Raw genomic sequence first — 12,285 nt, 5'->3', positions numbered from 1 at the left:
TTAGCCTCCTCTACTTGATATGAACACTATTATAAAACAAGTCTAGAAACCTTGTTCAATACCTGATTCATAAAAATTACTTAAGCTATGGGAAATTAGTGAGCCCAACAACATCACTCTAACTCACACAACTATGTCGAAGTCCGAGAAAACCTTTTAACCTTGCCTTCTTCATTCATATGCTTGAGGGAACCCTTGTTTCTACATGTATGTATGTTTTTTTTTTTCTTTTTAATAACTATCTGGATCAGCTCTTAATGTAAAATATATCGTCGTGTGGGCCCATTCTTTCCTCTTAATGACTTGAGCTATTGCTCTTTAAAACAAATGTTAAGGAGTGTGAAGTCCTAACTTAGTAGCTCATGTGTCTATGGCTCGGTCTACCTTAACTCTACCAAGTTTTCCTGGCCATAATCTAAAAAAATTCAAGTAGATTCAAGGCTCAGATCTCGTATTGGTATTAATGTTGGAATAAATTAGATATAACATTCAACCTTAATCCAAAGATGTTTATCCACAAATAGTAAGAGGAAGCTTTGAGGTTGTATGAGCAAAAAGAGTGTTATTTCCTCAAATTTCTTTGTAACACTAAGGAGTGACTTAATAAAACTCTCATCTAAGACGGATATTGCAAAAGCATCATAAATGTTCTTATATGTAGTAAAACTTGAGATAGTTTAGAATAGTTTCATATACACAACTTGTCATTTGATATTCATAACAAACCTTGATTCTTATAAAAGGTTTTTAAGGGTTGTTTCGTCATTTTTCTTAAGTTCATACCTCAAACACGTTCTAATTTCCTCATATGATCTTAAATACTTATCCTTACGGTCATAAATGGGTCTCTTAAAAAGTTTATTTAACAATTGAGGTTTTTTGGAATCTTAAAAACATTTTAGAATTCTTATAGGGGTATGTTGGTCATTTACCACCCCAAATCTTGTTTAAATCTAGACAATATTCCAATGGCCTTGTAACTTTGTATAAAATCTTTGAATCATGACATATTGAAATGGCCTTCTAAGTATGTTATAGAAGAGACACAACTCATCGAATCCAACGACCAAATTTAAAATGGAGATCACTTGCCCACTAATTAGAGAGAATATGTTTGCATAAAATTTATAAAATTCAATCTCAAATTCACGACATTCTAGAAGTTTTTAACGTCGATTTAAGCTCTCTCTTTAAAGCCTGAAGTAGGAGGTTACGTTTGGAGCAAGAATCAAGCTAAGTCGAGCCTTCAACTGTGAGTTGTTATAGCATCTGAGATTTTGGGTTCCTTACTCGCAGGATTTCTTCCAAATTTGAGAGCCATAGTCAACCATTTTCCTTCAAACTTGCTTTTGCACCTTCCGAATGAGACTACCCACAAGTTTGGTGATGAAATAAAGTGGTGAAGGTGCCTTAAACACTTCTCAGTTTGGTCCGTCTTTAAAGGAAGATGGTTGAAGCTCGAAAATTAAATAAGAGGCTACATGCAAATTTTTCAAGAAACCTATCATGTTCGATTTTCGAACTTCCAAGGAATATTTCCGTAGAAGACCACGAAGGTTAACAAGACTCAGAGCAAGTCCAATTGAAGAAAAATATTTTTCGTTTAAAATTTGGGAGTAAGGATCGAAGTCTTACTTACAATCCATTTTCTTTAAAATTGACACTTTCTTTAGCTTTAGAAGATTAAGTTGAGCGCTTTTAATGAAGAAATCGAGAGTTAATACGTCTTAGATAAGGTTGCCTAAGGAAACAAAATTCTGCTTTCTTGAATAAGTTCAAAATTAAGACCATCACCATCTTTAAGTTCCATAAAGAAATCAAGGGGAGAAATGCTCAAGGCAAAGACCATGGGATAATAGATCTCTAAACAAGTTCTAACTTGATTGAGATTTGAACTCGGGTTATGGATTTAGAGTCCAATGTCCTAACCACTATATCATGGGACTACAAATTTGTAAAGATTTATGTGTCATAAATGTATGAACTTTAAAAAGAACAATAGTATCTTATTGTTTTCTTATAGATCTCTAAATTTTGAAAATGGTTTATGTCTTTGTTTTTAGTTAAATAGGGTTTAAGCAATAAAATTAATTAATTTATTAGATAATTTGTACAATTATTCAACCATTCTTCTTCACTCATTTCCATATGTGATTCTATTTTTGTTTCAACAAGTTTAAAAGTTTATGTTAAGACGTAAAGATTGTGATTCTACTTTTGTTAGATCATTAATTAATTAATTTATTAGATCATTAATTAATTAATTTATTATACTTTTGTTAGATCATTAATTTCAAGGCAATAAAATTAATTAATTTATTAGATCATTAATTAATTAATTTATTAGATCATTAGTTAATTTATTATACTTTTGTTTCAACAAGTTTAAAAGTTTGTGTGGAACACCTCCAACCAAGAAAACATTAACCATTAATCAGTTTCAACCCTTCCTTTAAACATTTTCATTATAAGTTATTATTATCTAAGTACAATTATTCAACCATTCTTCTTCACAAAAAGGTTATTTTGAAACAAATTTAACGTTAAAAAAAGATACTTATTTAATAAGTTTTTCTCATCCATATTTTTAAAAGTTTATTCTAGGTAACATTACCGAAGTAAAAAAAAATCAAATTATTTATGTCTATTTTTATAAAAAGAAGACAATAATGAAACCCATGTGCTACGTATTAATATATCAATGACTATTTAGATCTAAATAGTTACTTAGTGTTTTCATTCTCAACTTGTTTATACAATCCTAATAAATACAAAGTTAATAGTGAGAAAAGAAAAAACAACTCGCATTCTAAGGACATGTAAATAAAATATAGATTGTCAATTATAAGTCGTTTTGGAGTACTCTTTATTAACTCCAATTTGGGTCGAAGGGTTGGATGGAAACTCAACCTTACCAGCACGTTCTTTTTTGGCATATTTTTTTTAGGATTGCACAATATCTCACATTTATATTAAAACAAATAATAGGAGAGAGAAAATCAAAAAAGAATATGTGTTAGATATTTATATTGATGACTTCGAGTATGAATACAAAAAAAATTCACAAAATACATCTTTAAAATGGTAGATATGGTTCTATTTACTATATGTATAACAATCTACCGTATATAATGATTTACATTCATTACTATACATTAGATGTTTGTTATATACGACCATTAAGAATAAATGTCATTTACCTATAGTCTTACTATGTGTAGCCAGTCATTGAGTAAGTTATAAATACGCAACCGACTTCTAAGTGAACAAAACTTTCATACAAGTCTTTTACTAAAAAGGAAGTTTTGATTTAAGTTCTCCCCTAATGAATTTAAAAAGTAATTTAATTGAATTCAAATGTGCTTGTAAGGAAATAAATTTAAACAAAGAAAGTAGTGACAACATTAGAAATAACAATATGTGACTACCCTACTTTTCCATTAAAAAATAAGGTTACTACAGGTATGTCTTAACTATTAAGTGGGTCCGTCCATCTACAAATATTGAGGTACATAGGTTCTTGGGTCTAACAGGGTAGTATCTACGTTTCGTGCGAGATTTTGCCAATATAGTTTCACCACTCATGCACCAGACTAGGATGGTTGTTCCATTTGTGTGGGCTGAGACATTTGAAGCGAGCTTCCAAGGTTTGAAGCACAGGTTAGTGTCGATGCCAGTATTTACAGTTCTAAAGATTTAGGAGGTTATATTGTTTGTAGTGATGCCTCCAAGAAAGGGTTCGAGTGTATGTGGATACAACATTGGAAGGTCATAGCCTATACATCTCGTTAGTTAAAGGACATGCATCTCGTTAGTTATATTGGAATTGATCATAATGTTTAGCTAAGTTAAGTTATTAGTAAGTCCTAAGCATGTTATATTAATTGCTATAGGTAAGAGTTAGACGTTGGATTGTTGTTTCGAGGTGTCTACCAAATTGTTTATGACTTTGGCCAAGACCAACCAAGTAAGTGACCTTATTGTTTGAGTTAGGATATTGTTTGATCTATGAGGGTGCATGTCATGTGGATTATAATTGTACCATAAATATGTGTTATGTTTATGTTATGAGTGTTGGGTTTTATGTCCTAAAACTCATAGTTTGTAAACAAAGATATATTCTATTTTCAATAAAGTTATTATTGATGTTTATTCAGTAAAAATTGTTATTGAATAAAGTGAACTTTACGATCATTAATCTAAATCCAATAAACTAAGAACACTCTGGCTATAGTATGATTACTTGAACTATATGTAGAGACATAAGAGTGGATCAAGTTCAAGTTTATGGTCAAAATGATCTATAGTATAAGGATAAGGCTGAGTACCTTATTCTGAGGACACTATGGATGCGGCCCACTTTTGTATATGATATAAACAATGTGATCACTAAATTGTGCATGTGGATACATGTGAGTGGGGGCGTCCTATGCAATGAGTATTGCATAAGATCGGACCATGAAGAAAACCACTCTCATTTTATAAAGTCGTTTACTGTTGAGACTGATTTTCTTTTCATTCGATAACCTAGGTAACTCGGTTTTAATCCTGAGCTAACCATGAATTCCTGTTTATTCGGAATTATCCTTAGATTTGCATGGGTGAGAGTGGCTCTAGTTCGCCGACTCAACAGGCCTCCCATTTCAAGGGTAAGACTGGGTGAATGGCTGGGGACGTGGGGTGCAAGACGGAATTCACTCCTACCCACTTTTAGGGATAGAAGAGTAGTTCCCTTAAGCACTGACTCCAGGTCTTGAACAAGGGGCCCCACCCTCTCATTGGCCTGAGAGGGATTCGGTTTACTGGTTGGACCACAAAATCTCTAATTCTCCACATCATGATTCGGTTTACTGATTCGGTACACCCTAAGATCCCTATCCCTAACCCCCTAAATAAATTTTAAAAAAAATAAAAATAAAAAAACAAAGACACCACAAAATCTCTAATTCTCCACATCATGTATTCCTATACTTCCAACACTTAACATTCATGCCCCCTGACTCTCTCTTTTTACACAAAATCCCCCCATCCCATGGACCCCACTTAAAAAACTCTCCGTTTTCATTTACATTTCGCTCCCCTGAAAAAGACAAAATTATAAAATTGACCCAACGCGACTCCTCAACCAATACCTTTCAAACGAAAACAAAAAATTTTATTGAATTTTTCCATTTTTAGTTTCACAATTTTGAAATTCTACTTAATTTTTTACCTAATTTATTTCTACTCTCTATCCTATGGATTTTTACTCGTATTCTTGATACAATAAAAATAAGCTACGTAAAAAAAAGCAAATAGACTTACAACAATTATATTGTTTGAGTTTGTAGGCGAAGGCCAAAACGAAAACACAAACAACAAAAGACTTGAGAATTTGCATGATCTTCTTTTCTTCCATTGTGTTGCGATTTGTTTTCGAATAAAGATTTATATCGTCCTCTTCTCCTGAAAATGAGACTTAATTCAAAAATATGGTGTTAAATTCAGTAAAATAAATTGTAACAACAATAATGGGTTATGCATTTATTATAAGCAGTTTTGGAGTACTCTTTATGTAACGTTTCAGATTTTTCATTTTTGCCTTATTTGGTTGATTGTTATTTTTATTTCCATATATGACAAGATATTACGTTAGGCATTTATTATAAAAGGTGCAATTTTCAACAAGGAAGTCATTACCTAAATATAAAATAAATAATTAAATGTAATCTCCCCGGAAGGATTCGTGCCGGACTTTTATTACCTAATAGAAACATTCCAATATCTCTGAGTTTCCTTATCCTAAAACCCTAGAATGCAATTGTCTTAAGATTATTTTTATATTCCTATGCCCAACTTTTTACCTCCCTTGAAAACTGTTTTCTCTCCAAACATTCCTCCGGAACCTTGGGGTTGCTCTTCGGAGGAAGAATCGGGTAAGGAAGGCAAGGTTTTTGGAATAGGGTTGAGCCGCAGACGCACACCCAGCAGCTCTGGCAGCTTCGCACGCGTACACAGTGCGGGTCGGCTCGCACGTGTACGAAATCGGCCCGGTTCCGTCAATTCCCGCAGCTCGACTTGGCGGCTTAGTTGGCCGGCTCAACAACTAGGCTTAGCGGCAAGGTATGACTATAATATATCGATTCCAAGGTTTTTGGCCCTTCCAAAGCAGATTAGGTCGGGGGTTTACTTTGATAATAGCATGAGGTTTAGCTAGGGTATGTTATGAAAGGTTCCTAAGTTTTTATGTGGTTATCATATGACGTATTTAACCGCTAGGATTAGCTCGTTGTGAGTGACTTCAACCAAGACCATCGAGGTAAGTGACCTTACTGTTCGAGTTAGCTTACTACGTGTTGTATGATGGTGCGTGCCCTGTGGCCCCTGCATGCACCATATTTATGTGATATGATTATGTGATGTATAGATTGTGTTGACTATAGATTGTGTATGTTATGTGATGTATGAATTATGTTGACTGTTGACTGTTTATGTTATGTGAAGTTATGAATGAGATGTTAGTATTATATGCAATGAATATGTTGATCGATGTCATAGATACACGTAGAATTATCAAGTCATGTCATGAGATGTTTATGCAACTGGAGTGTACTTTCATGTTATGTAGTATGCCATGTAATGTAGGTCATGTGAGATGCCATGTGATGTAAGAAACGTAAATATGTTAACAATTCTTATGTAATGCCATGTTAGATATGTTAAGGGACCTCATGCATATATGTATGTCACGTGCATCGGGATTCTTCCCCTTTATGATACGAAAGAATGAATTACGATATTTATGTTAGCCATGATATCATGCGGGCCCTTCTCTGTTATGTGGTGTCTGGCGAAGTGCAACACGTTGTGCCCAACTAAGCCAGGCCCAGGGGGTACGTATATGAGCTCGCCTGGTGGGTCCATGTATGCGTACATGGGCCATGTGTGAAGGAGTACCACACATCCAACCCTACTCGGAATAGAAAAGTGCCCAAGGCTATAAAAAGTTTATGAAAAATTTTGTCCCGCTCATATGTTGCATGTGTTTGCATTCCTGACCCAACAGTGGGGTGACTTACTGAGTATTTCATAAAATACTCAAGCCACGTGCTACCAACATTTTTTTAGGTAAAGGCAAGGCGCCAATGTATGATTGACGGTGGAGCTGAGGACACCATGGAAGTTGGAGATGGGATATTTTTAGAAGTTTAACTTCCTTGTACTTTTTTAAGTTATAGTATTGAGTATTGCTTTATTTAGATTTATTTTTAAATTCAGTTATTGAAGGTTTATTTTTGGAGATGGGTTTTTTTGGATTTATGAATGTTTACGAAAGAGTTTGTTTTGTTTCCAATGAGGTTACGCGTAATGAATTATGTATCAATGGGTGACGTCACTAATTAGGTTAAAGAAAATTAGGGGCGTTACACTTTATTAACTCCAATTTGGCATCAAAGGGTTGGATGGAAACTCAACCTTACCTACGTGTTTAAAAACTGTGATTCTGACGACGATTTGTTACGGGCAAAAATGGACAATATTTTTTAGCGGCTGGAAATGGGAACGAAGCATTCCTTAGAAGAGTGTGGAAACCTCTCCCTAGTAGACTTGTTTTAGAATTGTGAGGTGATGACGATATGTAATGGGCAAAAGCGGACAATATTTGCTAGCGGTGGGTTTGGGCTATTACAAAAGCTATCTGAGTTAGTCACCAAGTGGTGTGCCAGCGATGATGCTGGGCCCCCACGGAGAGTAGATTATGAGATCCAACATTGGTTGGAGAGGGGATGAAACATTTCTTATAAGGGTGTGGTGGGCTTGAGCTATTATAAATAATTAGCTGGAATAGCTTAGTTGGTTAGAGCGTGTGGCTATTAACCATAAGGTCAGAGGTTCAAACCCTCCTTCTAGTGATGGGAATGAGTCATTCCTTACGATTGTGGAAATTTTTACCTACTCTAAATGAACTGAAGCCGACACTATAATTTATGAACAATGTCGCCAAGGAAAAACATACGAGAAAATAATAGGAAACCCCATGATGTACTTAGCATGAAAAGCATACGAGAAAATAATAGGAAACCCCATGATGTACTTAGCATGAAAAGCATACGAGAAAATAATAGGAAACCCCATGATGTACTTAGCATGAAAAGCATACGAGAAAATAATAGGAAACCCCATTATGTACTTAGCACTAACCCCATTATGTACTTAGCACTCGAAGTATAATTTAGCAATTCCGGTTAAGCTACTCATGTAAGTGGCTTCACTACTATTTGGTTTATATGAATTGTTTGAAGTGTGAGCAGCACATGCCTAGTGACAGTTGCAAGTGTCATACCTTTTGATTATTATATTTTCTTATTATGTTATGACTTTTTGTAATGATGAGATATATAATGTTATGGAATATCATATTGACACGTTATGCCATTGAGGAATGTGACATCATATGAAAGTCACTACTTTATTCATAGTTATATGCCATTATTTTAAACTATTGGGATCACATTCATATTATATGTTTACATGTACCGAAATACCTCCCCGTCATGATTAGTACGGACACGTACCTGACGACATTGATATTCACAATGATGTTATGATACGATATTGTATACACCACAATACTATGTGCACTCCCTTCCCTCTATGATATACAAACAGCGTGAGTGTATGCTAGTTGAAGCCCAGGTCAATGGGTAGGTATGCGAGCTCGCCTGGGAGCAAATGTGTGTGTATGTAAGTCGTGAGTAGAGAAGTACTGCACATCAAATTCTACCCGGACAGGAATATGAGACCAAGGCCATGAAATGATATTTTATGATAACGATGATTTCACGTGTTTGCATTACCCTATACTAGTAGTAGGGTTACTTAATGAGTATTTTTTAAAATACTCAATACATGCGTTGCTCTTATTTTTTAGGTAAAGACAAGGCACCTCTGCACAAATGACGATGTCGAGATGATGGCCATGTAATCCAATGTACACAACACAAGCGAGATAGAGGGGTAGGATCGAACGTACAAAGACGGTTAACACCATGAGAAAGAAGGAGAAGAAACAAGATGTAGACAACGAGTTTTGATACGGAGGAATGAAGAAAGGAAAATGCATGGAAATGAGTGGAGAAGATGAAGTCCACCTGCTGGGACCTAAACTCGAATACCGGCAACTTCATTCCAGTCTAGCAACCCGATACCCAGTTTGGCCTAGTAACTAGATACCCAACACAGCAACCAGATACCCACCAACAACCAGTCTAGTAGTCTAGTTCCTCTGTGCTTTGCCCAAAAACCCACATTCAAGCCCAAATACACAGAACATAGCCCAACCCACGGATTCACTACCCAGACCTGCATGCCCACATGAACATTCGAGACTCGCGCCTCAAACCACTTCGCAACCTACTCATATATCAATGTCCTTCAGCGAGAGAGTCACTGTTGCATATACCGGCACCTTCGGCTCGGCATCTCGGAGTCCAAGGCTCAAAAATTGAGTATTAGGCTCGGTTTGACATTTTGACTGCGTCCTTTACGTTTTTTGCCCTTCCGAAGCTTATTTTTACTCGAATAGAAATATTTAAGGTCAGTATAACGTCTTATTTTTGAAGTTCAAGTTAAATTAGATTAGAAATGTAAATTACTAACGAAGCGAGATGGACGTTTTGATAGGAAACAACTCCTGACGACACTTGGAGTAACGTCGAGAGACAAAATTCAAACGTACTTGAGTTTAGAGAAAATGTCGGCCCAGACCAACCAAGTAAGTGGCCTTACTATCGGCTAAGTCGGACGACTTGATTTATCTATGACAACACATGCCCAGTGGTCCTTGCACGTGTCATTAATGCTTTATATTTTATGAGGTGTTGACTATGACTATGTTATTTGACGATACTATATGATGTTATATTATGTTATATGATGATGTTACATGATGACGTTACATTATGACGTTGTATCATGATTATATGATGATGATGATGCATGATAACATGACGATGTAAGATGGAAGATTATAAGATTGATTAATATGACATTATTCTGTATTAAGACGTGGTGCATGTATTAAATGCCATGATGCACTATGAGACTGAGTTTTGTTAAGATACAACTCTAGCCAATGTTAATGATGATGAACGTATGAAGGCCAAGGCATGCATATTAATTAGAGTAATATGTGAAGTGTATATAGGGTTGTGTCATAAAGATGTTCTAAAGATGAAAAACCCTAGGGACCTCATGCATTTTGTGTGTACATATACATCAAGTTACTTCTTATTTATGATGATGAGTACGGATGCGTACACTATGATGATGATCATCATCAAACCTTGCATGACACTCAGGGGTCTACTGATCTCCCGACGTCGCTACAGACAGTTAGCTCGACTATAATGGGTCCGAGGGTGCGAACCGTCTGGAGATCCATGCTCGCACGTGTGAGTCGTGTGTAGGGAAGTACTACACATCCAATTTTTTCTGGACTGGAGGCCACCCCTATGATATTTTTAACAATAGGTTCCTAAGATCATTAGTTGCATGTGTTTGCATTCCCTAGCCTCAATAGTGGGTCACTTATGAGTATTTCTTAAAATACTCAAGCCTTGTGCTACTTCTATTTCAGGTAAGGGCAAGACACTCCTATACAGCTGACGACGACATCACAAATAGAGATATGACACATGCATAGAATAGTAGTATTTTTTTTTCCTAGGCATAGGTTAGTATAGGGCATTTTTACTTTATGTTTTTTCAAAGATGCTTTCAAATGAGTAAGTCCATGACAGTATTTTAAGATGAAGTTTGTGTTTTAAGATGAAGTTGAAATGTTTAATTTCGTATAAGAGCATAGGATATGATGACGGCAACAACTTTAGGTTAATAGAAATCTAGGGTCGTTACCGTTGGTAACAAAGCTCTAGGTTATAGATTTGGTAGACTTGTCTACGAGATAGGCTTGGCACATTCCATGGTTTCACCATCGATGTCCCATCACCGTCAGGTATGTCTTGTATAAGATAAGATAAAGAAATGCCTTTAATTGCATGTACTTTTTTTGTTTACTGATATTGAATGTAATTTAGTATCAAATATGTTGAGCTCTAATTATATGATGTATGGTAGCATTATGTTCCACCTAGTTGTATTTTTATGAATATGTCATGTTTGCTAAATTATATGTTGTGATTATATGTGATATGGTGCAATGTATGTTAGCGAGATATAGACTTAAGAAAAGTTATATATTGGTTTTAGAATCATGCCACATAAGGACACTGAAGAGGACAACGAGGAAGGAGACGACCTTATATTAGAGGTAGAGGAAGAGGTGGAGGTGGAAATAGCCCACCCCGTCAAGGTCTAGTGACTAGGATGGGCGCACCTTAAGCTATGCTACCTCTGGCTGCGCACCTCCAGTAGCACCTATAGCTGAAATAAATCCCACTACAAGCCTGATGTGAGAATCGTTTTAGGCAATTTGATGATGCCCACTCAACAAGCCAATAGAGTGTGGAAAGGGGAATGAAGCCAACAAACCAATAGGTCATCCTAACTTCTTATTGTTATAAGTAAGAATTACTATTTCCATTTGTGTGATGCGTAGGGTGTGATGCCTTTGGGACCAAAAGTAAAACAACTACAACTTATTTTTGAATGTGGACAATATCATACTATTATGGAGGTTTGTGATTTCTAATCATCAAGCATTCTCGATGAGATTTCATGGGAAATTTTATCTATCCTTTTCTATTGAATCAAAACAAGTTATAATGTTTTAGTAATTTTCCTTTTCTATTAAATCAAAACCGTTCTAGTGAATTATAATTTTTTAGTTCATTTTCGAGGTATCTTTGAGTTTTCTAACATTGTTACTTAGTCTTAATCAAGCATTCTCGATGACATTTCATAGGTAATATTATCATCCAACCTTTCAAAACCCTTATTTAGTTATAATGTTTAAGTAATTTTTAGGGGTAGCTTCGGGTCGTTGAAATAAAATGTAAATGAAACTTTGAGTCGAATAATTTTTAGGTATCCCTTTTAAGGTGTTTGAAGTATATTGACAGTACCTATATTGATCTCTAAGTGTTAAACCTAAATTGAAGCTTACTTTTTGTTTGGGCATACCCCAAATGTGTTGGGTTTTATGTCCTAAAACTCATAGTTTGTAAACAAAAACATATTTTGTTTTCAATAACGTTATTATTTATGTTTATTCAGTAAAGATTGTTATTGAATAAAGTAAATGTTACGATCATTAATTCAAATTCAATAAACTAAGAACACTCT

At 35.2% G+C, this 12,285-nt stretch overlaps 1 non-coding gene across 1 annotated transcript; it reads left to right on the top strand.

Annotated features, from left to right (window-relative positions):
* The first annotated feature begins 7,818 nt into the window (after window positions 1–7,818).
* On the top strand, window positions 7,819–7,892 carry TRNAN-AUU (transfer RNA asparagine (anticodon AUU)). Its single transcript has one exon. It is a non-coding gene; the product is annotated as a tRNA-Asn (tRNA).
* Window positions 7,893–12,285: the final 4,393 nt, after the last annotated feature.

The sequence above is a fragment of the Cucurbita pepo genome, chromosome 16, assembly GCF_057944985.1.
Source record: "Cucurbita pepo subsp. pepo isolate OVF chromosome 16, ASM5794498v1, whole genome shotgun sequence".
Taxonomy (NCBI): Eukaryota; Viridiplantae; Streptophyta; class Magnoliopsida; order Cucurbitales; family Cucurbitaceae; genus Cucurbita; species Cucurbita pepo.
The sequence above is the reverse complement of the archived record's forward strand: the minus strand, read 5'-3'. Positions and strand labels throughout refer to the sequence as shown.